General features: G+C 37.2%; 1 protein-coding gene across 2 annotated transcripts in view; it reads right to left on the bottom strand.

Moving 5' to 3' along the window:
• The window catches only part of SOCS5 (suppressor of cytokine signaling 5), a 59,669-nt gene that overhangs the window by 10,429 nt on the left and 27,239 nt on the right, over positions 1-22,001 (bottom strand). The gene's annotated exons all lie outside the window — the stretch shown is intronic.

The raw sequence follows: 22,001 nt of genomic DNA, 5'->3' as shown, positions 1-22,001 counted from the left end.
GTAATTAAGATATTTGCTCAAGGAAAACACCAGCCCATGCAAAGTATTCTAGGCAGAAGGAACTAATCTGTCCAGCAACATTGATGTGTAATCACTGATGGCCAGAGCAAGAGGTCAAAAGAGATCCAACAGCCAGCTTGATAAGGCAAGAAAAAGAAATAAAGTCATACAAATTGGAAAAGATAAAATAAAACTCCATTTCTGATGACATGGCTGTCTACATTGAAAACCCTAAGGAATCTTAAAAAATGAACAAAAGTAAACTAAGTCACAGAGTCACAGGATGCATGATCAACACACAAAAATCAATTACATAACTACATACCATACTAACAACAAACACGTAGAAAACAGAATTAAAAGAGATGCAACAAAGAATACAACCTTAAAGGAGATAGGCTGATAGGATATTTCTATACTCTAAAAGGATAAGATTCAAATGGCAGGGTAGAAAACATGCTAGATATCCTAGAGTTACCACTGCCTTGTACTTACTCTAGGGAGTGGTGAATAATAAGAATGTGGGTCTACAGTCTACTTCACAACCATATCAGGCCTATTCTTCCCCTCCATCTCCAATGCCCCCTAACAGGTTCAGTCTTCATCATTGGCATGGATGAATCAGGTGCCTAAACCGTCTACCTTTCTCTATTCTCCCTTTTGAAACATCCTTCACAATATTGATCCCAGGATTTCAAGCATCAAAGAAAAAAAAAATCAAAGGGCTCTATGTCTGGCTACTTCCTCACTACCCTTTAAAAACTGGAAACAAAAGGTGAAGCAAAACAACAGATAATGGTATTATAATTTAGAAATACTGAGATAATATGGCTGGAATTATGCCATCTGAAGAAAGAAGGTGATCAAATGGTTGTTTTTACATATACAGAGATTCTTTCTTTAAAAATGGGAATTCTGACTGGCCACTCTTCAATCCTTCTAAAGACCAATACAAAGAAACTCTCAGGAAAAAATTATAGTTCAAATGGTTAAAAAGGTAAATAAACAATCAAAAGAGATTTGTGAAGAGTTTTTCATGGGAAACGTTAAAGAGGATAAGCAACCCTCTGTCTCTAGCCAGCCCAGTTGTCCTTCCTGTACAAGCAACTCTATTGGCTAACCTCAAAGATCTATGATCTTTCTTTTAATACAAGAATTTTTAAAATAAGCAGAGATTCCACAAACAAAAATCAAATTATTTAAGGTCTCTAACATAGCACAATAGTTAACTACTAATTCTGATCATACTACTCTCCAATTAAATTAAAGTAAAATCCTAATGTATAATACTGTGCTATTTAAATAGTCTCATACTCCATAGCTAGACATTGATCAGGTACAAATTTAGGTTCAATTTGAACAATGTAAGGTTAGTGCTAGCTACAAAAATATGTAATCAAAGCAATGCTATTCTTCTAACACAAACTTTCCCTTTCCTGTCTCTCCCTAAGAGAACTTCCTACACAGTTTAAGGTCTAGTCATTTCCCATAAACATGGCTTAAAATTGAGACTTCTTTTACAGATAAAGAAAAGTAGGTTTAAACAGTCTCAAAGATGTACTGAGCAGTTTAAAGTAGAATTCTCAATATTCTTTGACAAGGATATAGTGCTTGATTAATAAACCCACAGTTCTTAGACGTTCTCTGAGATCTGAAATGAATTAACACTTACTATTAACTCACAGTTCACATCACAATTGTTTGAAGTGTAGCAGGTAAAAATCCTTTGTTATTGCTTGCAGGTCAATCCTAGAAATCCACTTAAATGGGATAATCCTACGTCTTGTTATATAGTAGACTTTCTAATTTTCACAATAAAATGTAAAATTTTCCAGGGAAAATACTTAGATCTAGTATGGATGAACCATTCCACAACTATTTTCCAAATACTAAACAGAAATCACAAATATACATAAAATAAAATCAGGTAAAAAAATCTTGATTATTATTTTGAAAGAACTAGTTTGGGAACATTTCACCACTCACACTGATTTTCTGTGCTCTGTCCATTATCAAATTACTTCACCAGAAAGATATATATGTGGTTTGTACTATTTTGGCTCCCTACACAAATACTTTACCAGAATTACAGCTTAATGTTATGGTCTCAACTTTTTAAGAGTTTATCAAATACGTGGTCTTGTATTATTCCATGTTCTGTAAAAATGGTATCAAAGGTTGGGTGCGGTGGCTCATGCCTGTAATCCCAGAACTTTGGGAGACTGAGGTAGCCGGATCACTTGAGGTCAGGAGTTTGTGACCAGTCGGACCAACATGGTGAAACCCCAACTCTACTAAAAATGCAAAAATTAGCCAGGTCTGGTGGTTCATGCCTGTAATCCCAGCTACTCAGGAGGCTGAGGGAGGACAATAGCTTGAAACTGGGAGCGGGAGGTGGCAGTGAGCCAAGATTTCGCCACTGCGATCTAGCCTGGGCAACAGAGTTAGACTCCTTTTCAAAAAAAAAAAAAGAAAAGAAAAAAGTATCAAAGACATCACCCCTGATATAAAGACCCCCACAAAAAAAATTCCTCTTTGACTTTACTGCCAAGGTTTCTCTTTAAAAAACTGTTATGTTTCCTTTACACGGAAAATGAGAAAAATATAATCCATTGTGTTTCTCCTTCCTTTTTTCCCTGCTATTACCAATAGAAAATACGAATGGAAGTCCTTTGTTTAAATTTCTGATATATTTGGAGATGTCCCCCTAGTCCCTTGCATAACTCTTAATTATCATTATGCTAATGTTCAAGTATACATATGTTTGTCAGAGGCATGTGGACCATCTTGAATAGGGGTTGGGTAAAATGAGGCTGAGACCTACCGGGCTGTATTCCCAGACAGCTAAGGCATTCTAAGTCACAGAATGAGACAGAAGGTCAGTACAAAATATTGGTCATAAAGACCTTGTTGATAAAACAGGCTGCATTAAAGAAGCCAGCCAAAACCCAGAAAGCCATGAGTGACTTCTGGTGGTCATCACTGTTATACTCCCACCAGCACCCGTGATAGTTTACAAATGCCATGGCAATGTCAGGAAGTTATCCTATATGGCCTAAAAAGAAGAGGCATGAATAATCCGCCCCTTGTTCAGCATATCATTAAGAAAAAACCATAAAAATGGGCAACCAGCAGCTCCCAGGACTGTTGTAAGGAACAGCCATTCTTTTATTCTTTTACTTTCCTAATAAATTTGCTTTCACTTTATGGACTCACCCTGAACTCTTTCAGGGCGAGATCCAAGAACCTTCTCTTGGGGGTCTGGATCAGGACTCCTTTTCTGTAATATGTTGATTATATGTGTGTATATATATATGGGGGGGCAGAATTAAACGAAAAACTTACAAAAAGTTAACAGTCAAGTTTTCTGAAACTAAAAAACTGTACTTTGGGGCCTAAAATTGAGTAATCTCAAAAGTTCCCATAAGATGAATGGGTAAGAATTTCAACTAATCATAAAAACATAAACCTAATTTTAAAAGTAGTAAACAGGCCGAGCGTGGTGGCTCACGCTCGTAATCCCAGCACTTTGGGAGCCTGAGGTGGACAGATCACAAGGTCAGGAGTTTGAGACTAGCCTGGCCAACAGTGAAATCCCATCTCTACTAAAACTACAGTAGGCTGTCATATGTTGAAAATTAATATATGTAATTTATAAGAAAAAGATATGCCAGACCCAGTGGTGTGCACCTCAGACCAGCTACTAAGAAGGTGGGGGTGGCGGTGGGGGTGTGGAGAGGATGCCTGAGCCTAGGACTTCAAAGTCCAGCGTGGGCAACAAAGCAAGACCTGTCTATTTAAAAAAGGAAACAAGACAAAGAAAATGGTAAAACACAACACCTCAATTAAAAAACAGCAAATGATATCTCCAGAATAATCACAAATCAGATGTATACTTGGCCAATAAATATATGGAAGAAAGGTCATTCTTGGAATTTGTCAAAGACATACAAATCAAATGTGATATAAGATTTATCAACCTGGCAAAGTTTGCTTTTATTTCTTTTACATTTTAATGGTACCATCTAGCATGGGTATTGAGAAAGTACCGTTGTCACACACTAATGTGGGAACATAAATCCACATGACATTTCAAAAAGGAAATTGTATATTACGTACCAAAGCTTTAAAACTATGCACATCTTTCTATTCAAGGTTTCACAATTAGAAACTTATTCCAAGAACATAATCAGATAAGGATGCAGATTTATATACAGGAAATATTCATCATTGCATTAGTTATATTCGGAAACAACTGGCAATAATCATAATGCTCAGTGAATGGAGGGCGGATTAAATAAATTGTGGTACTTTTATATGCTGGAATATTAGACACAAAAAAACCATGTTTCTGGAGCATTTAATATTCTGGAAATGTTCATGAAATTAAATAAAAATGGTTATAAAATAGTACAACTAAATAGACCTCAACACACATATATACCACAAATTTTTTTTTAAAATGTAGTTAGGAAATACCACTGTGGTTATCTCTGGACAGTTTCTGATTATTTTAATATTTTTTTTTCTTTAGTACTTCCCAAAATATTAGATTCAATATTTTGAAATGCAATTTAAAAAGGAAAGTAGATCTTGGAGCTGGGTGTGGTGGCTCATGCCTGTAATCCCAGCACTTTGAGATTTGTAAAAATACAAAGATTGGCTGGGCGTAATGGCGTGCGTCTGTAATCCCAGCTACTCAGAGGCTGAGGTGAAAGAATTGCTTGAAAAACAAACAAACAAACAAACAAAAACCCCAAACAAACCAAAAAAAGAAAACAAAACAAAAAGAAAAAAAGAAAAAAGAAAGAAAGAAAGAAAGAATTGCTTGAACCTAGGAAGCAGAGGTTGCAGTAAGCTGAGATCATGCCACTACACTCCAGCCTGGGTGGTAGAGTGAGACTCTTGTTTCAAAAAAATAAAATAAAAAGGAAGTTGATCTTGAAAAAGATCAATTTAATTTCATATTATAAATTCAAATATATATTTAAAATGCAGAAGAAATTAATAGTGAAATATTTTTAAAAATTTTTAAAGAAAAGGTGAAGCAATGGTGAGAATGGAAAGCAACACAAAGAAATGGTGGGTTAGATGGGTAGAGAACGCAATCAATGGAGAAAGGAATCGCAAAGGTCTCCACTCAAGCCAGCGTGACTTTCTCAAACAGTATAGGGAATTAGTGGTAAGTAATACCACTAATGAATTTCAACTCATTTATGAGTCTCTCTTGGTTGCAAGGTTCTAACACTCAGGGTAGACAAATGTAGGTGTGTATGGATGAGTAAGGATCCTGATTAATAGGCATGGATTTGATCAGGAAAACAGGTCAGAAGTCCAAGAACAAAATCAGTAACATGAGTGGGTCTGGGCCTCAGGATACTGGGTCTGAGAATGGGTCTGGTTCCAGGGCTGCCCTAGGAAGCGGCAAGAGGAGCAGCAGGCATTGGCAGCTCTTCATTCTAGAACTCTGGTTCTTACTGGGACCCAGCAAATCCCCGGGTATCAGCTTTAGATATGTGATTTGCCTCCAGCCACCAGCTGGTATCTCTGCTTCTAGACTCTGTATTCTTCTTCTGCCTCATACGTATCACTTTCTAATACCTTTTGCTAATTCTTGGTCTATCACGAACCCCTCCTATCGCTTTCTCTTGACTTTTCAAACTCTGCTTCCAGCCGGGCGCCGTGGTTCATGCCTGTAATCCCAGCACTCTGGGAGGCCGAGGTGGGCAGATCACCTGAGGTTGGGAGTTCAAGACCAGCCTGACCAACATGGTGAAACCCCGTCTTGAAAAAAAAAAACAAAACAAACAAAAAAAACCCTCTGCTTCCAATACTTAACTGCCAATCTCTATTTTTTTGTGTGAGTTTTATGACACACATCATGTGTATCCTTACAGTAACTAGCACTCCACCTTGTCTATCTGGACTATATACAGACAGAAAATTAAAAGCAAAAGCTGTATTTCTTTAAACAAATATAGCCAACTATAAGGCCTGTCAGAACGTGATTGGTTAAGCTGATTCCCAAGTGTAAACAAGTTTCTGTGCTAGTCCACCTGGTTAGGCAGTGGCTGACCAATCACTCGTGACTTTAATTTGGATACCCATGCCAGTCCAACCTATGGCCAGGTAAGGTAAGGTCATTCATGATCTAACGCACAGCTATCTTGGTTTACTCCCTCAGTGAATGTTCTCCGTAGACATGACTGTAGGAATAGCAGGCACTGAAATTACTCAGTGACAAATGTAATAACAAAAGGTCTTATCCAGTATTTCATAACTCATGTTCCCTAGAAACCTAGTATACTACTAGATATTAAGAAGTAGTCTACAAATAAAGGTTTCCATTTGAATAGCTAATACCTTAGTTCTCTGAGACAGGAGATCCTCCTTGGCATTACTTCCTATTTCCTAAGCTGATCACAGTTGCATTTTTCAATATTATAAAGTAGAACAGAATACACATATTATGGTATATTGATACAATGGAATAGTATATGCATAATGGATTAGAGAAATGAAAATATACACATGAATACTGACATGTAAACATATGTGTGTAGACATGTATACAAAAGAGGCAAAACTAAACTATACCATTTAGGGATGCAGACATAGATGGTAAAAGTTTAAAGAGAAAGAAAAAATAATTTTCACAAAAGTAAGAACATGGTTACTTCTGGGGGGATGGCATGGGGTGGGGACAGGTAGAGTTTGACTGGCAAAGGGCACACAGCAGGCTTCTGGTACACTGGCAATATTCTATTTCTTAATCTGGGTAGCAAATATGCTTTGTAACTACTCATTAAACTGCACCTTTATAATGTATTCATCTTTTATATATGGGTTACATTTTACTACAGCAAAGGAAAATAACCAAAAAGCAGTATACGTGAGAGAGACAACAAAGAAAGCAGAGGGCAGTACTGTACTTGTGCTTGGAAGCACTCGCAAAGTGCTACTAACAACCACTTCAAGCATCCTTCAGTGAAACCCCAATAATAGCCCACCCCTACACAAGACTATTATTTCTCTAATTACATTACCTTTCTATTATTATTCCTGTAAGATATTACATCTTAGGACAATTTACAATAAAATAATAATGGATATAGTCTTCTGCCAAGTTTTTTTCTCTTTGACTTCATATGGCTATATGTATGTTTTGCTATTTACAAAAAAAGAGAGAAAGCCACAAATAAAATTTGGCACAGTTGATCCAACTAAATATCCCACCTAAGAAAAACCTGAAGCATCTACTTTTCTACTGGTACATTACTTCAAATGTTATAAAATTAAACGTGTTAAGTAATCCAATAATTTACAATATTTAAGAATATATTTCTCCTTGATATGACATTATTCTGCCATAATGTTCATTTTAAGATGTTGTTCTTAAAAGAATCTGAGTTCTTATCCTGATTCTGCATCTTTCTTACTGCTAGCAAGATGCAGCTTACTAGCTTTCTTATTTCTCTGTAGGGAAAAAAACTTCAGTTTCCTGGATGTGATTGATGAACTTCATCTATTGAACTAACCTAGTTCCTTCAAGTAAAATGTAGCTAATGGGAAAAAAGTTTTACTTAACTTAAAGACTTTTTAACATATACATAGAAGCTATGAGAACATACGTTCCAGCCTTTACATTTATAAATAAGTATTCTCTAGGGTCAATTTTTACCTCCTCAAATACAACTGGATGTGTATGGGAAACATACTTCTAGTCCACACATTCAACTCCACTAAAAGCCTAAAAGTCTGTCCCACTCTGGCTATTCTCCATCAGACCTCAAATTAACTATAACTAAAATTAACAATATTTCCCCCCAGGTTTGCCCTTGAAATGTCATTTACCAGGTATGTACTTGATTTCTTGGGAAAATCTTAGAGGATCTTACTCTTCCTCCACTAAATGCCACCATATGAAATGTTACCTAGTTCAATAGTTTCTTTTTTCCAAAATGTCCCTCCAATGTACCTTTTCTGTCTATTTTCACTGCCAGTAACTTTGTCCAGATTTCTTTTGTCCCATTCTTAGGTTTCTACAACACCTTGGTCTCTTCTGTCTTCCCGGACTCATAATACTCAGATTTTGTTTCTTCTAGTAACATTCAACAGTTACGGCATCTTCTGCCTTGCATTCACTCACGACCACCCATAATCAGGCCTTGCTTTATCCAAACTAATTTCTCCTTACTCTGAAATACCTCCCTTACTATTTTTAACATCTACATCAAGTTCAAATGTCTCCCTGTTGATTTCTCTAAAAGTGTTTATGGTTAACACAATTTTCAGATCATTTCAAGCATATCAATTTATCTCTACAACTATAAGATTCTAAAGATAAAAAATAGTCATAACATTGCTTCTTAAAACCCAAAGCACATAGGGGAAGGATGGAAATTTACATCCAGATTTTTTTTTTTTTTTAGAAATGACAGGTGTCTGAGCCAAGGTACTATCTTGTATTCTGCTGCTTTCATCTTGGCTCAGGTAACTGATTATACCAACAGCTGGTGTGCGAGTTGGCCAGTAAAGCATGACTCACCATTTTGCCAAATTGGCCAAACAATCAGCTTCAATGGGAAAGCTTCTATGAAATTCTGTTTAAACCACTGGATATGCATTCTATGTAAATGCATTAATTATTTGAAAGCTTGATCAGATAATTTTAGTAAAAGAATTTGACTGCTAATTTGGAATTTGCGCTATGTGCCCACTATGATACAGACTCCAAATCAGAATTTTCTAGGCATCTGGCAAATTATAAGCAACGAAGCACCCAATAATAATTATTGTCACCAAACTAACTCCTATCTGATAATAAAAGTCAGCCAGTAGGAATGGAGTTAATTTTTCTTACTTTACACATTAAGAATCCTTTTCTCTTCAATGCCAGAGGAATTTTATAAAAGCAAAACCATCAAACTACAGCTATAATATTTCTTCTCATTGTCCAGTTATGATAAAATCTCCATAGTTCAAAAGAATAAGAATTTACAGATTGTATTGTCCTGTGTCTCTCACCAAATAATTAAGAGACTTTTAAAATCTAGTCTTTTATTGTGAAAGGCCACTGTATTTCTCTAATGCCACTCTTGGATCTACTTTTAAAATTTGACACCTGGACAATGTTCCATAACTTTCTTAGTTTACACTTCAGAAGCTCTGATTGGAACAGATGATAAATAGCTTGCTAGAAAAGTAAGTTCTTAATATAGGTGAGTGTACTTCTCTTAAATTTCCTTTTAAGAAGCTATGCGAGTAAAGGTTGAGCATCCCTGAATCGAAAAATCTGAAAGTCAAAATGCCTTATATTCTGACACTTTTTGAGTGTCTATATAATGCTCAAAGGAACATTTTGAATTTCCACATCAGGGATGCTCAACTGGTAAGCATAATGCAAATATTAAAATCCAAAACCCTTCTGGTCCCAAGCATTTCAGATAAGGGATACCAACCTGTATGTGGCTTGTGTTGTGGGTAATGGGTGTTTGGGAGTAGCACAACAACCCAGGCGTCCATCAACATATGCATGGACAAACCAAATGTGGTGTGTACATATATATATATATATATATATATATATATATATATATATATATGTAATGGAATATTACTCAGCCTTAAATAGGAAGGATATTCTAACAGACGCTACAACATGGATGAAACTTGAAGATATTGTGCTTGACATTTTGGGCTGGATGAAAAGAAATAAAAAGGGAAATGACATTGTGCTACACGGAATAAACCAGTCACCAAAGGGCAAATATTGGATGCTTCCTCTCATGAGGTTCCTACAGTAGTCAAATTCATAGACACAGAAAGTAGAATGGTAGTCTCTAGGGGCTGGGGAGAGGAGGGAATGGGGAGTTAGTTTTTCATGAGTATAGAGTCCCAGTTGGAGAAGACAAAAAAGTTCTGCCGATAGATGGTGATGATGGGTGCACAATAACGTGAATGTGCTTAATGCCACTGAACTATACACTTAAAAATGGTTAAAATGGGCCAGGTGTGGTGACTCACACCTGTAATCCCAGCACTTTGGGAGGCCAAGGCAGGAGGATCATTTGGGCCCAGGAGTTCAAGGCCAGCCTGGGTAATACAGTGAGGCCCCATCTTTACAAAAAAAAATTTTTTTAATTAGCTGGGCATGGTAGCATACACCTACAGTCCCAGCTACTTGTGCAATTGAAGCAGGAGGACAAATTGGGCCCAGGAAGCCTAGGCTGCAGTGAGCTATGATGACACCATTGCACTTCAGCCTGGGCCACAGAGAGAGACTGTGTCTCAAAAGGGAGGGGGGAGTAAAGAGGGGAGCAGGGGAGGGAAAGAGAGAGAAATGGTTAAAATGGCAAACTTTATGTATATTTTACTGTAATAATTTTAAGAAGTATACCACAGAATCATATTACCTTTTAAATAACTATGTTCTGTGGGGTCAATTTTGAGGCATGCCCTCTACTATTGACTGTGTCTATTCTTTCACATAATGGAGAAAATTGGGGAAAAAATTAAGTATAAGAAATAGACATCAATGTCTACATAAGCAATTATCCTTGTACACATGGGTATTTAAATACTGCCATCTGCTTATGTCTGATATTTTTGCTGTACTCCTCCCAAATGTCTTTATCCATTCCTTCAATGTGTATGAGCATGGATTGTGTGCTAAACTTTATGTAAAGAGCCAGATATAAAAAGATGAAACACAGTCTCTGAGAAGTCCAAATCCAGCAGACAAGGCAAACAAATTACAATATAGATTAAATGTAAAATAATTAGAGTGCTCTGGGAACATAAAGCAACCACCTTTAGTTAGAGTAATGTGGCAGACTGCCAGTTGTCCCCATACTTGTTCTCTGTTCTTCCATAATAATATAACCTTCTTTATGGCCATGGACTAAGTTCTGGCCAATGAGATATAAGCAGATACATGGTGTGAGAGGCTTTAGGAAAGCTTTCTTAATAAACAGCTGGCATATGCCCTTTGTCTCTTTTTTCTTCCATACTGCTGATTAAAACAAAGATATCCCAATTTTGAACCATGAGGACAAGGGTCAAATCTGCAAGCTTCCAAAGCCATGAGGTGGAAATTACTTCGTGGAGTGGAGCTGTCATTTTAGCCCTACATTGCAAACTCTGAACTTTTACAGGAAATAAGTTCTCATTTTTAGGCCATCCTTATTTTGGAGTTTCTGTTACTTGCTACTATACCCAACTAATCCTAACTAATGCAGGGGGTCAGGAAAGGCTTCACAGAAAAGGTGATCATGAGCTAGGTTTTAATGACTGAATAGCTATGTGCCAAGCGGAAAATGGCATTTCAGGCAGATATTGCAAAGGCATGGACTTAGGAAAGGGCCTGGCTCTCCAAAAGAAGGAAAATGATTCAGATGACTGATGTATGGGATGGATGGTGTCAAGTAAAAGACAAAGCAACCTGATAAAGCAACCTGAAAACTGGGGAAGAAAGAGACTCTAAAGGGTCTTCCATGCCATGCTTAAAAGGTGCTTTTACTCCTGGATATGGTCCTATTAAATTACTAAGACTTCATTTCTCTGCATATTCTAGTCTAGAAGAACCAAATGTCAGTCAGAAGACAATCAAAGCAATAAGGATTAGGTATGATGAGGACAGGGGTTCAGGAAAAAATCTTGTTTTTATAAGAGATGGGTACATTATTATTTTAGTAAATGCTGAGGACTAGAAGAAATATTACATGGCATGAAGAAAAATTTATAATTCTGAGAGTTAAAGGAGAAGAATATGGATAAATGTATACTTTAACAAGGTCTAGATTAAGTGAAGATTCAAATATCTGCCTATTAAACTGAACTAAGGCCAATGAATTGTGGTATAACTATCAATAATAAAATTATCATCTATCAATAATAAACCATCTATCAATAACAACATTTCTTTTTATTATATGCCTACACCTGTATGTTGGTTTCCTTTCACAAATGGCTGTCATAGGTTAGTAGAGCTGAACAGCATGTTACCTGTAGCAAAACTTGGTATTTGATGATCTGACCCCTAAGAGTTATAAAGAAAAATCAGCGCTTTTAAAGGTCATTAGAAGCTTTAATTTTTATTCATGCAAGAAGCATTCTTTTATTTTCTGTAATAATTATACATTGTTTTTGTAAATTTTAGTTTTCTAATTTAAAAAAACCCACCAGTGCCTATTAAGGAAATAGAAAAAACACCAGCAACTATTGCTCCATGGAAGTATCAAAGACAAATTATTGAGAGGGTATATGGCCTCTCTGAATCCATAACTCATTAATTATACTCTCCTAAGTTTCAAAGATCAGAAAAATCCAAAAGGTCCCATAATGTTTCCATTATTTCTGTCTAACACTCCCTTAAGTACTACATTTTAGACTTTTAATAAATAGTTATTGCACACTGATGACATCCGAAATAGAGTATGGGATAGTTTATTAACCAGAAAACTGCAGAACATGGTTTTTATGTTTTAACCTGATATTCCTGTTTTCAATTAGTTTTAGTGTGTCATTAGTATCTTCAACCAGATTATGAGTTTTCTCAGCACCTTGCTCTGTAACAGGCACCAAAACACGTGTTAAAGAGCACTGTGGGAAAATACTCATTTTTTTAAAGAGTGGCATATATGGCTTTCTTCATTTAAACATGTTATTCAAATCATTTGTATCTAATTCTAACTTTTCCTTGAAAGAATGTTATAGCTTATTTAACCTTGAATCTTACTTGCTTATTATTTATTCATCCCTTACAACAGTTATTTATTTATTTATTTTGAGACAGGGTCTCAGTTTCACTCTGTCACCTAGGCTGGTACAATCCAGGATCACTGCAGCCTTGACCTCCTGGACTCATGCGATCCTCCCACCTCAGTTTGCCAAAGTATTGGAATTACAGGCATGAGCCACCCCACCCAGCTGGGTTTTTGCTGTTGTTGCTGTTTGTTTGTTTTTTGAGACAGAGTCTTGCTCTGCCACCCAGGCTGCAGTGCAGTGGCAGGATCTTGGCTCACTGCAACCTTTGCCTCCCAGGGTCAAGCGATTCTCCTGCCTCAGCCTCCTGGGTAGCTGGGATTACAGGCACGTGCCACCATGCCAGGCGAATTGTTTGTGTTTTTATATAGAGCCAGCATGGTCTCAAGCTCGTGACCTCATGATCCGCCTGCCTCAGCCTCCTAAAGTGCTGGAATTATAGGCATGAGCCACTACGCCTGGCCTGGTTATTATTATAAAATAATCTGGGGCTGGGCACTGTGGTTCACTCCTTTAATCCCAGCACTTCGGAAGGCTAAGGCAGGTGATCACCTGAGACCAGGAGTTCAAGACCACCCTGGCCAACACAGTGAAATGCCGTCTCTTCTTAAAAGACAAAAATTAGTTGGGCGTGGTGGCATGCACCTATAATCCAAGCTACCCAGGAGGCTGAGGCAGGAGAATCACTTGAATCTGGGAGGCAGTGAGTCAAGATCGTGCCACTGCACTCCCGCCTGCCTAACAGAGTGAAACTCCGCCTCAGAAAAATAAATAAATAAAAATACAAATAATTTGGGCAACAATAGGAATCTAATAGATAAAGAGGCCTTTGACCCATGTAATTATTTGTCAATGGATATATATTAAGATGTTAAAATCTCTCCAATTATGATTCACCACATGATTTTTAAACATTGTGAGAATACAGCTTACAGCGAAACCAGCTATTGTGAAAACTGGTTATAAATTCACCTGACTCATCACCATATAAAAGCCTAACTCTCATGGCCCTGGTCCTTAATATCAAGAGATGAAATTACAGTAATAATGATTTCTAGGAACACAGAAAGGACACAGTTGTCAGTGAGCATCTATAAGCTTTTATAATATCCTCAAAGGGGTCAAGCCTATTAAAGATACACATTTGTTCTTCCTTACCTCCAGATTCAGAGCCCAGCTGGACCTGCCTCAAACTGTCTTCCATACCGTCTCCAGGGAGTGCCACAGAAATCAGTTCTGGGAAATAGTCTCTGTTCAAAATTCTTCAGTGGTCTCTACCCCTTGAAGGATAAAATGTAAATTCTTTCAAGTGGCACATTGGGCCATGATGAATTTGGCCCCTGCCTAACCACTAAGTTTCATTAACTGTTTTTCTTTAAGGTTCAAACTATGTATGACTTTTCTGGAGACACCAGGTTTCCTTCTGCACACTTTTCCACAAGCTGCTGTTCCCTCTGCCTGGAATGCCCTCCCTCTACTTACACTATACCTGGCAAAAATATTACTACACTCATTCAGCAAGTCTCAGTTCACTCATCATCTTCCCTATAAAGGCATCCAAGAGCCCTCCAGGCTGACTGACAGCTCCTTCCAGTGGTGCTCTGGTAAGCCAGCTCTCAGAATGGAATAAAAGCTCTGATACAGTCAGCTCTACTATAACATTTGCTTTGAAAACTAGAATTTCTTTCAGTGTACATTAGGGAACAACATGAGCACATGAATCCCATTTACTTATGTGCCATTTAACACTAGATGGATGAAATAAAACTGCATCCAGCCACAGAGCCTGAACATAGAAATACACAACACATACACCTCAAACATCTCCCAGCTACCTCAGTTCATCTCTATGTTACCAGCCACAGCCGTCCGCATCTGGTGTTAACTTTCCCCGAGATTTCAGGCAACCATCCTTCCACCATTTCACAGTAACTCACAAGAGGCAACTTTTCCCATTACTACCTCTACAAGCAAACTTCAGGTCTTTTTCAAGGTAAAAAAAAAAGTGCCATATTTATTATAGTATTTTTGTTTCTCTTAACCATTTTAACATGTAAAATTGTTAAAATGAAGCTATAATTTTTATTAGGTTCCTACTTCTTTTAGAAATGTGTTACTGATGAAACTTTCATATGTTGTGCCCCAATTCCATTTTTCCCTACACCTGGTGATTTTTAAGAATGTATACATCTCATTATAGCAGAACTGACTAGACACAGCATTTTGCTGGTGTCTGTGGTGTATATACCACCAACAGTTCAACTCTACTGGCCAGACCTGGCTCCAACACACCACATCAACAGTCCTTTGTACATATCTGTATCACAGCAATCACATTTTTGCATGAGTCCCTTCCTGTTTATTTCAATAGACAATAAGCTCCTGGAGGGCAGGGTCCGTGTCTTAGTATTAATATTTTCTGGCTGTCATAACAAAAACGCAACAGAAAGGTAATTCTCATAGTTCTGGAAGCTGAAAGTCTAAGGTCATCAAGGCATTGCAGATTTGGTGTCTGGTGAGGGTCTGCTTCCTGGTTCAGAGATGGCCATCTTCTCACTGTAACCTCACATGTGGAAGGAGAACTCTCTTCAGCTCCTTAGGAAGGCACAAATCCCATTCATGAGGGTACCAACCTCATAACTTAATCACTTCCCAAAGGCTCCACCTCCTTATACAATCATGTTGGGGATTAGGTTCTGATACAAACATTCAGCCTATAGCAGCCTCTTCTACCTTAGTACTGATACTCCTTGAAGAGTATCCAACAGATAGTGTGCATGTTGCTAATGCAGACATCATGGAGTAATGGACTTAAAATACAAAAAGAATGACTATAAAGCTTATTTCTACAATGGAGAATTAATAACATCTGCTCTGCTCCAAACCCCTACCAAACTTATTAGTAAAAGGAGAACTCAGATTTAAACACAAGTGTTTCTGACCCCAAAATTTATCACAAAAGAGACAATGGTCCATAATTAACCTTCATATCTGAATATACCTACCAATCTAATATACAAGCCTACATATACTTAAAGGTAAATGAGAATTATAGACTAATTAAAAAAGCAGACTCTGAAAATGTGGTTAACAATTTTTTCCCCCCGATCAGCAAGTGTATATAAAATGTCTTATAAGAATATGCAAATTAAATTTAGTTATACATTTAATATTTTGTGGAAAAAAATTGTATTCTCCAACCATTGGCTATCTAATCTATTTTTTTTTTTTTTTTTTTTTGAGAAAGAGTCTCACTCTGTCACCCAGGCTGGAGTGCAGCGTGATCTTGGCTCACTGCAACCTCAGTCTCCCAGGTTCAAGCAATTATCCTGCCTCAGCCTCCTGAGTAGCTGGGATTATAGGTGCTTGCCAATACGCCTAACTAACTGTGTATTTTTAGTAGAGAGAGGGTTTCACCATGTTGGTAGCCAGGCTGGTCTCAAACTCCTGGCCTCCCAAAGTGCTAGTATTACATAGGCATTAGCTACCATGCCCGGACAACCTAATCTTAATCTGAGACAATCTCAAAAGTTGCCCTGAAATCCAGGACAAACAGTATTAATATCCTGAAATGTAAAATACAGGGCATTACATAACATAGTAGTTACCAGAGGTGAAGTGATTTGTTGGCCAAAAACTATATCTAAGTGAGCTTTCTTTACATATACAGTCATGTGCTGCATAAAGATGTTTGGGTTAATGAGAGATGGCATATTATGATTGTGGTTCCTTAAGATCACAATGGAGCTGAAAAATTCCTACTCTAGTGATGTCTAGATGATCCTGACCAGGTATATGCTCATGATAATGTGTGTGTTTGTATCCTAGTCTTTAACAAAAAATCTAAAAATTTAAAAACAGAGAAAAGCTTATAGAACAAGGATATAAAGAGAAAACATTTTTGTCCAACTGTATATGTTTGTGTTTTAAAATAAGTGTTGCTACAAAAGGGGCAAAAAGTTATAAAGAATTAAAAAGTCTACAAAGTTAATAAGCTAAAGGTCAATTTATTATTCAAGAAAGAAATTTAAGTAAGTTTAGTATAGACTAAGTGTACAGTGGTTATAAGGTCTACAATACAGTAATGTTCTAGGCCTTCATATTCACTCACCACTCACTGACTCACCCAGAGCAACTTCCAGTCCTGAAAGCTCCATTCAAAATAAGTGCCCTATACAGGCAGGCCATTTAAAAGTATTTATACTGTAATTTTACTGTACCCTTTCTATGTATAATGTTTAGATTCATAAACACCACTGTGTTACAACATCTAAAGTATTCAGTACAGTAACAGGCTATACGGGTTTCTAGCCTAGGAGCAACGGGCAATGCTATATAGCCTAGGTGTATAGTAGGCTATACAGGCCATACCATCTAGGTTTGTATAAGTCTTATCTATGATGTTCACACAATGAAATCGCTTCATGACATATTTCCCAGAACGTATCCCTGTTGTTAGGCAACACATGACTACTTTTGGAGCCCCTATTATGCACATATATTTAAAATTTTTAGGTCACAGTATTAATATTTTAACTACTGCTGTCTTGAATAATAAGGAAAAGTGTCAATTTCTAGCTGTATGTCAGTGATGTTAGTAAAAAATCAGATTTTAGCATACTGGCATATGTCTCAAAGAGTAGTGAAAAACTGGTTTCTTATATTAAGGTTTTGCTAAGAAACTAAACCACACATAGTGTTTGTGAAGTTACATGGCATGGAGAAGTGGTTTTCAAATTTAGCAATATCAGGATAACAGAGGGCTTGTCAAAACAAATTACTGGGTCCCACCACCAGTATTTCTGATTCAATAGATCTGAGGTAGAGCCAGAAACTTTGTGTTTCTAACAAGTTCCCAGGTGATTCTGATGATGCTAGCCCTGGGACCACATTTAGAGAACCACTGGCATAGAGGCAAATGGCAAAGCTTTGGGGGTCAGAAATACAAATCCCTGGCAGGCGTGGTGACTCATCCCTGTAATCCCAACACTTTGGGAGGCCGAGGTGGACAGATCACTTTGAGGTCAGGAGTTCAAGACCAGCCTGGCCAACATGGTGAAGCCCCATCTCTACTAAATATACAAAAATTAGCCGGGCATGGTGGCACACACTTGTAGTCCCATCCCAGCTATTTGCGAGGCTGAGACAGGAGAATGACTTAAACCCAGGAGGTGGAGGTTGCAGTGACTGAAATAGTGGTACTGCACTCCAGCCTGAGAGACAGAGCCAGACTCTGTGTCAAAAAAGAAGAAACAAAAATCCCTGCTTGTATTTAACATCTATGGACATAGGTTAACAGTTTTACCCTAAAATTTCCTCATGTCTAAAATGAGGAAAGTTATTGGAGAAACCAATAACATATGTAATAAGTGCCCAATACAGAGTAAGCACTCAAATGATAGCTATGTGTGTTGACTGAAAAAATGAATGTCATACTTAACAGTACACATTGCTCCAATGCAAATCAAGATAGAGTAAAAACATTCCATCCTGTCTCTCCTACTGAATATAGCTACAAAACCCCAGAATGCTTGGAGCAGCTATTTAAAGACTCTGAAAAGTAAATGGTGGGAGGAAGATGGGAAAAGATCAAAATTCAACGGTAGCATGGAACCAGTGGTAAGTTTACTTTTTTCTTTTCTTGTATTCTGCCATCGACTTGGGAGAAACCTAGAAGTGGAAATCAATGCAGAGATCCAGGAGAAGCCCTTCAGTTCAGGCTTAAGAAGCCAGGAAAAGGATCGTGGCAGATAACAGTTGGGCGCCCACAGGTACCTAAAACTCTGAGGGAGGGAAACATTCCTCCATAATCCCAGAAGCTGTCATTTCAAGAGAGTGGGCAACCTCTTTCCATCAACTTTTTTTTTTCCTCTCTGTATTCCTACCACTTAGCCCTGGATGTGGGTGCAATCACAGGAAGTGAGCAGAGTAGAATTTCCCTTATACTTTCTCCTCCTTGAGAGGACTCAGAGGTCAGGAGCAGAAAGTATAAAGGAAATTGCTGAGAGGGAGGAACGCACAGAAAAGTGAATCCATAAAGCTGATTATAAACTCCTGGCTTTATCCCAGAGCTGAGCATGGCATGGATCTCGACCTAAACAGCATACCAAAAACGATGAGAACTGAACTAAGAGAGAGATTACCACCTATCTCAAACTGACTGGAACAATATCAAACTGATACTGCACACAGGACAGACCCAAACAGCAAAGCACCACAGTCTTTGAAAACAAACTGACATTGAAATCACCACCCACAGAAAGCTGGCTGCAACTTGAAGGTTGAACCCAACAGAGTCAACTGACTGCTAAAACAGAAATATCAACATTCTCCATGAAATTTAAATAAGACCCAGAGTCTTATAATGTAATATTGAAGATGCCCAGGAAGCAATCTAAAATTACTTGGAATATGAAGGACCCAGAAAATATCAACTTGCATGGGAAAATAAACAGACACCAACATTGAGATGACACAGTGTTTGAATTATCTGACAACGACCTTAAAGCAGTTATTATAAAAATGATCCAACAAGTGAAAACACTCTTGAAACAAATAAGTCTCTCAACAAATAAATAGAAGCCATAAAATAAAACAGAAGGAAAATTTTAGGCTGGGCACAGTGGCTCATACCTGTAATCCAAGCACACTTTGGGAGGCCGAGGTGGACAAATCACTGAGTTTGGGAGTTCAAGACCAGCCTGACCAACATGGAGAAACACCATCTCTAATAAAAACATAAAATTAGCTGGGCATGGTGGTACATGCCTATAATCCCAGCTAGTCAGGAGGTTAAGGTAGGAGAATCACCTGAACCTGGGAGGCAGAGGTTACAGTGAGTCAAGATCGTGCCATCGCACTCTAGCCTGGGCAACAAGGACAAAACTTAGTCTCAAAAAAAAAATTTTTTTTTTAGAACTGAAAAATACTGATAACTGAAATTAATCACTGGATGGACTTAATAAGCAAAATGGAGATGACATAGGAAAGTCAGTGAACCTGAAGACAGACTGGTAGAAATGATCTAGTCTGCACAAGGAGAAAAACAGTGAATAGAGCCATAAGGACCTTTGGGATATCAAAAGGTCTGACATTCACATCACTGGTATCCTGAAAGGAGAGTAAAAGACAGCAATGTAGAAAAGTATTTGAAGAAATAATGGCTGAAAACTTTAACAAACCTGGTATAAGATACACTGCATATCAGATTCTAGAAGCACAGAGACACCAAGTAGACTAAACCCAAAGAAATCCATGCCCAGACATTTCATAGTCAAACTGCTGAAAAATAAAGACAAAAATTTTGACAGTAGCAAGAAAAAAACAAAAGAAGTAATGCATTACTCATAGGGGAATAGTAATTTGACTACCTATAAATTTCTAACCAGAAACAATGGAGTTCAAAAGGAAATAGCACATTTTAAGGAGTTGAAAGAAAATAACTATCAACTCAGACTCTAGGGAAGTAAGCAAAATGAAGACACTTTTGGATGAAGGTAAAATTATGAGAATTCACTGCCAGCAGATCCACTCTGAAAGAGTTACTAAAGAATAGAAGAGAAATGATATCAAGAGGAAAAAAATGTAGCATCTAGAATTAAGGAAGAACAAAGAAATGGTAACCATCCGGTGGATATTGAGGTTTAAAAAAAAAAGAAACAGTAACCATCTGGTTGAAAGCATAAACTATGTAATTGTCTGATGGGGTTTTATATGTATGTAGATGTAATACAAAAGACAATACAACAAAAAAGGAAGAGGGCAGAGAAACATATACGGTATTAAGATTTCTACAATACGCTTAAGTGGAAAAGACTTATTCTAAGTAGACTATACAAACTTAAATATACATGTTATAATCTTAGAGCAACTACAAACACACAGTATAATGAGACATAATTTTAAAAAAACAATAAAATTAAAATAGAATACTAAAAACTGTTTAACTCAAAAGACAGCAGGAAGGGGAAAAAGAGGAAAAATATATAAAAAGAACAAATAGAAAGCAAAAAAATAAACAGCAGGGCTAAATCTAAACATATCAGTAATTATATTAAATGTAAATAACCTAAAAACACCAATAAAAGACAAAATTGTTAGATTTTTTTGAAAAGGATGACTCAATTATAATTTCAAATATGATGAGATAAATAGGTCAGAAGTAAAAGGATGAAAAAAACATATGCCATGGAAATGTTAATAAAAAGAAACGTGAACTGGCTATATCATTATCAAATAAGTAAGTTTTGAAGCAAAGAAAATTACTAGGAATAAAAAGAGCCACGACATAATAATGAAAGTGGTAATTCACCAAGAAAATATAAACTAAATATGCATGCACCCAACAACAGAACTTCAAAATATATGAAGCAAAAACAGACAGACTGGAAGGAGAAATAGACAAATTTACAATTACAGTTGGATATTTCAACACCCTCCTCTCAAAAAACTATGCAAACTGGCCAGGCGAGGTGGCTCACACCTGTAATCCCAGCACTTTGGGAGGCCAAGGTGGGCAGATCACTTGAGGTAAGGAGTTCAAAACCAGCCTAGCCAACATGGTGAAATCTCATCTCCACTAAAAATACAAAACTATTAGCCAGACTTGGTGGTGCGCGTCTGTAATTCCAGCTACCTTGGAGGCTGAGACAGGACAATTGCTGAACCTGGGAGGCGGAGGTTCCAGTGAGCCGAGACCTGGCCACTGCAGTCCAGCCTGGGCGATAGGACAAGACTCCATCTCAAAAAGCAAGCAAACAAACAAACAAACAAAAACTTATGCAACAAAAATCTAATAGACAAAAAAAAAAAAAAAAAAAATCAACCACAAGATGGAACACTACAACCAACTGTATCTAATTGGTATCTACAAAAAATTCTACCCTACAAGAGCAAAGTACACTTTCTCTCCAAGTAAACACAAAATGTTCACCAAGACAGATCATACCCTAGGCCATAAAACAAATCTTAACAAATTTGAAAGAACTGAAGCAACACAAAATATGTTCTTTAACCATAATGAACCTAAACTAGAAATCAATAACAGAAGTAATCTCCAAAAATTTAGAAATTAAGTGATATAAATAATCCATGAGTCAAAGAGGAAGTCTCAAATGCAGTTAGAAAATACCTCGAACTGAAAGGAAATAAAAATACATCATTTGTATGATGTAGTTAAGCAATGCTCAGAGGAAAATGTACGGCATTAAATGCTTATTATTAACAAAAAAGAAACT

This window comes from Saimiri boliviensis, chromosome 1 (genome assembly GCF_048565385.1).
Source record: "Saimiri boliviensis isolate mSaiBol1 chromosome 1, mSaiBol1.pri, whole genome shotgun sequence".
Classification (NCBI taxonomy): domain Eukaryota; kingdom Metazoa; phylum Chordata; class Mammalia; order Primates; family Cebidae; genus Saimiri; species Saimiri boliviensis.
Note: the sequence above shows the minus strand (reverse complement) of the source record. Positions and strands in the feature narration are given on the sequence as shown.